Here is a 5821-nt window from a genome sequence, read left to right as displayed (position 1 = left end):
AAATTAATAGCTGTGCACAGGCCTCAGATGTCGCATTTGCGACACCTGGTTCGCAAATGCGACTGTCGCAAATGCAAACATGGGCCTCCCATGCCAAGGTCGCAAATGCGGACTCTGCTGAGGTCGCAAATACGACCAAAACATTGCAAATGCGAACTCTGCCTCAGGCCAGGCTCCATCGCAAATGCGAAGCCTCACTCGCAAATGCGAGGTTCGCAAATGCGAAGAGTTTCTCGCATTTGCGAGACTTGCAACTGCTGCCAAGAATACCAGAAAATCTGATGTGTTTTCAACTCCTCCCGCACATCCGAAACTCACCCAGGGCCCCCGGACCCCATCCAATCACACAACTCAATCCCATAACTAACACGGACTTGCTCGAAGCCTCAAATCAAGTCAAACAACGCTAAAGCCATGAATCATACTCCAATTCAAGCTTAATGAACTTTAAAATTTCAAACTTCTATTTTTGAGGTTTAAACCTATCAAATCACGTCCGATTTACGGACCTACTCCAACTTCCGGAATCGGTATCCGACCACGATATCAAAAAGTCCACTTCCGGTCAAACTTTTCAAAAACCTTCAAATTTCTATCTTTAGCCAAATGACTCCAAAATGACCCACAGACCTCCGAATTCACTTCCGGTCGCACTCCCAACACCAGAATCACCATACGGAGCTATTCCAAGATTTGGAATTCCAAACGGACATCGATAATACTGAAATGCACTTCAACCCAAACTTATGAAATTCTTCCAAAAATGCCAACCTCCACAATAGGTGCTGAAACGTTCCCGGGTCTTCCAAAACCCGATCCGGACATACGCCCAAGTCCGAAATCATCATACGAATCTATCGGAACCTTCGAATCCCGATTCTGAGGTCGTTTACTCAAAATCCAATCTTAGTCAATTCTTTCAACTTAATGCTTTCGAAATGAGAATTCTCTTTCCAAATCAACTCCGAACTTCCCGGAATTCAATTCCGACCATGCGTACAAGTCATAACACCTGAAGTGAAGCTGCTCATGGCCTCAAACTGCCGAACGACGCGCTAGAGCTCAAAACGACCGGTCGGGTCGTTACATCCTACATATTTTTAATAAGAATTTAATAGACAAATCTTTTTTAATTTTAGAATCTTAAGTATTAAAAATTAGCATAGAAGGTATTGTAGTCCAAATAAATAGGTTATTGCAGTTATGTCCTTTCCTGTGAGTTCTTCCGTTTAATATTTAGGGCTATTTTGATATATTAATATTGTATTTATGCTTTTATAATAATATAGGCTCTCATTTTTCTAAATAGATTCGGACAATATATACATTCTCAAATTAAATTAGTAATAGAAATATTTAAGTATATCCTAAAAGTAATAGGATACATGACTAAAGATATTAATTTGTTCAATTTTATATAAATTAGACAACCCGAAAGTAATTATACTGTCACGACCCGGATTCCCACCTTCGGGAGTCGTGATGGCGCCTACTAATATGAGCTAGGCAAGCCAATTAATTGCACAATTTACCTTTTTACCCATTTTATATTCATTAACAATTTCTAATAATAATAATAATAACATTTAAACAGCGAAATTTAACATAAGCGGAAGAAAGAAACAATAAGCTATCTGAACATGAATATCTAATACAACTGTTTGAGTCTCGACTACCCAGAACTGGTGTCACAGTATCATAGACGGTCTAATAATACTACAAATAAAGGTCTGAAAGAAATAAATACAATACTGTCTCTGGAAATACATGAAAGAAACAGGGATAGTAGATAGAAGGAGACGCCAAGGCCTACGGACGCCTGTAGGACTACCTCGGGTCGCCTGATGAGCAAGAATCAGCAAATCCCACTGCGGTCCAAAGTTTACAACACTTGGGTCTGCACAAAAGAGTGCAGAGTGTAGTATCAGCACAACCGATCTCATGTGCTGGTAAGTGTCTAGCCTAACCTCGGCGAAGTAGTGACGAGGCTAGGACCAGACCACCAAATGAACCTGTGCAATTATATAATTACAGCGGAAAGTGAAGCAGAAATAAAAAAGTAAGGATGGGAGGGGGAAACATGCTTCGGGGAATGACAGTTAGAAACACAATATCAAGAGAACTAATAAGGAATCAAAATCCAACCACTAACAAGAATAAGGAAAACAAAGGCAGATTTAACTTTATTTTCATATCTTGTTGCAGGCGTGCAATACGATCCCATTTCCTATATCTCGTGGCAGGCGTACCACCCGCTCCCATTTCATTATACCTTGTGGTAGACGTACCACCCGCTCCCATTTCATTACATCTCGTGGTAGGCGTACCACCCGCTCCCATTTTATTATATCTCATGGTAGGCGTACCACCCGCTCCCATTTCATATTGTTGCGGCGTGCAACCCAATCCATATATAATATTGTTGCGGCGTGCAACCGATCCATATGTAATATTGTTGCGGCGTGCAATCCGATCCATATATAATATTGTTGTGGCGTGCAACCCGATCCATATATATATTTACAATTATAACAAGAGTCCCGACAAGGGATCAAAAGGTCTACACTATCCCAGCAAGGGAAAAAGAAACAGCTACAACCAAACTTGTTCCAACATCTAACTGCCTCAGCTATAACCAAACTTGTTACAACACCTATCTGCCTCAGCTATACCCAAGTTATTATAACGAGAGTCCCGACAAGGGATCAAAAGGTCTACACTATCCCAGCAAGGGAAAAAGAAACAGCTACAACCAAACTTGTTCCAACATCTAACTGCCTCAGCTATAACCAAACTTGTTACAACACCTAACTACCTCAGCTATACCCAAACTTGTTACAACACCTAACTACCTCAGCTATACCCAAACTTGTCCCAACATATAACTACCTCAGCTATAACCATAATCCTTACCTAACACAAAGAATCAACAACCTAAGTATTCGTAATATCAATTAAGAACACAATGCAAGGGAACCATAACTCAACAATAGCCCGGCAAGGGGGCAACATAATGATCTCTTCTCTTTCTCACTTTTACTTCACAATTCACTTCACAACTCGAGCCACCGCTTTAGAGGTTCAATTATGAATTATACTATCACAATTCGTTATACAACTGGAGCCAACGCTCCTCAATGTTCATAGGTCACAGTTCTTCCCACAAACTTTATACAACAAATAGAAACCATCACCAAGGCATGAAAGACACAACGAAGTCATGATAATCACAATATAAAGATTCACGGGCATGCTAGACATCAACGTATAGATACTCGTCACCATGCCTATACGTCATACTCAATAATTATCACATAGCAAATAGGACTCAACTCCTAATCCCTCAAGCTAAGGTTAGACCAAACACTTACCTCGATGCCTTGAACACAACTCAAGTCTCAATTATAGCTTTACCCCTTAATTCCACCGCCAATTCGCTCGTATCTAATCACAAAGTACTTAATTACATCAATAAGTGCTAAATGAATCAACCCCAATGCATGAAAATGAGTTTTCCAAAGTTTTGCCCAAAAGTCAAAAATCGCCCCCGGGTCCACGTGGTCAAAACCCGAGGTTCGAACCAAAACCCGATTACCCATTCCCCCACGAACCCAAATATATAATTTGTTTTGAAATCGGACCTCAAATCAAGGTCCAAATCCCCAATTTTTGAAAAACCTAGGTTCTACCCAAAACACCCAATTTCCCCCATGAAAATCCTTGATTTTAAGTTGAAATCATGTTAAAAGATGCTAAGAATTGAAGAAAGTTAGTTAAAAATGACTTACAATTGATTTGGAGAAGAAGGAATTCTTGAAAAATCGCCTAAGTGTGTTTGTGTTTGAGAGAATATGAAAAATAGGGTTTAAAATCGGCTAAGTATAAAATTGCAGGTCTCAGATGTGGGAATTGCGAACAGGGGTTCGCAATTGCGAACCAACCTCTGCTGGCTTGGGAATTGCGATAAAAAGTTCGGGAAATGCGAACCCGGGAATTGCGAAGAAAGTTTGGGAAATGAGAACAAGCCTGGTAATTGCAAAAAATGTTTGGGAAATGCGAACCTGAGAATTGCGAAGAAAGTTTGGGAAATGCGAAGTCTGCAGGCCCGCAATTCCTTAAGTCCAAAATTTTACCCCGTGACCTATCCAAAACTCACCCGAGCCCTCGGGGCTCCAAACCAAACATACACACAACCTCAAAAACATCCTACGGACTTATTCGCGTACTCAAATCACCAAAATAACATCATGAACATCGAATTAAACCTCAAGATCAATGAAATTTCTCAAAACTTCTTTAAACATCAAATATGCATTTAAGGTCCGAATCACGTCAAATGATATCCGCTTTTCATCAATTTTCACAGAAATATCTTAAATCATATATAAGACCTGTACTTGGCGCCGGAACCAAAATACGGGCCCGATACCATCATGTTCTATTCAAATTTCATTTCAAATTTCCTTAAACAATTTCAGAAAACAATTTTCTTTAAAAATTCATTTCTCGAGCTCGGGGCCTCGGAATTCGATTCCGGGCATACGCCCAAGTCCTATACATTCCTACGGACCCTCCAGGACCGTCAAATCACGAGTCCGGGTCTGTTTACCCAAAACGTTGACCGAAGTCAAATTAATTCATTTTATAGGCAAAACTTATCATTTTTCACAGATTTTCACATATAAGCTTTCCGGCTACCCGCCCGAATTGCGCACGCAAATCGAGGTGGCTTTAAATGAGGTTTTCAAGGCCTCGAAAGCACAGAATTTAATTTAAAAATAAGTGATGACCTTTTGGGTCATCACATATACTAATAAGATTCCTAAAGGTAATCATGTAGGATTTCTAACGTGTAATATTATGTCCTAAATCTGATAGGATTATAAGACAAATATCTAGAATTCCAGTTATGTCCTTTTATCATGAGTTATTATGCTTAATATTATAAGGTTATTTTTGTAAACCGACATTGTATTCATGTTTATATATATATATATATATATATATATNTATATATATATATATATATATATATATATATATATATATATATATATATATATATATATATATATTAGCGTTCTCACCAATTTCTCTATTTCCTTCCTTTAATTTCCACCACTTTCTTCGTTGGCAACACCTTTGGCCTGACAGCCACTCCATAATCAACATAATATGAGATCAAATATTGGGTTAAACCACACATTTGAATAGGAATAAGTGGGGTAAATTTCACACGGATAGTCATATAATTATGATTTGTTTTATCAAAGTCATATAACTTTGTTTTCTCAAACAAATTATGACTTTTTTTACCAAAGTCATATAACTATGTTTTCTCAAACAAAAATCATAAAACTTTTACTAACTCACACAAAAATCATAGTGATCAAAAAATACAATTTTTGAGTAGTGTTTTCTTATTTTGTGATTTTTATTTTTTATTTTCAATCTAATAAATAATAATCCAATTAAAATTGAGATGACCCAACCTGACCTGGCCCACCCGACCCAATACTCATATATATAAATTAAAATAATACGAAAAGTAAATAGTAAATCTTTCAAAACATGATACTTTTATCTTATTCTTCTTTTCAAGATTTTATTCAAATTGATAGCAGTTTTATTTCAAGTGTTCTCTACTTTTTATTTCTTTATTTTTTTGTCAGCTCATGCATTCCGAACTAAGTTTTTACGGGGGAAGAATTCAGTTTTCATATTATTTTAACTTACGTAGATGGTTATTGGGTCAGGCTGGGTTGGGTCATTTCTATTTTAATGGGAAAATATAAAATTAACCGATCGGTCGAAATTAATT

This window comes from Nicotiana attenuata, unplaced genomic scaffold (assembly GCF_001879085.1).
Source record: "Nicotiana attenuata strain UT unplaced genomic scaffold, NIATTr2, whole genome shotgun sequence".
Taxonomy (NCBI): Eukaryota; Viridiplantae; Streptophyta; class Magnoliopsida; order Solanales; family Solanaceae; genus Nicotiana; species Nicotiana attenuata.
This window is presented reverse-complemented; position numbering follows the sequence as displayed.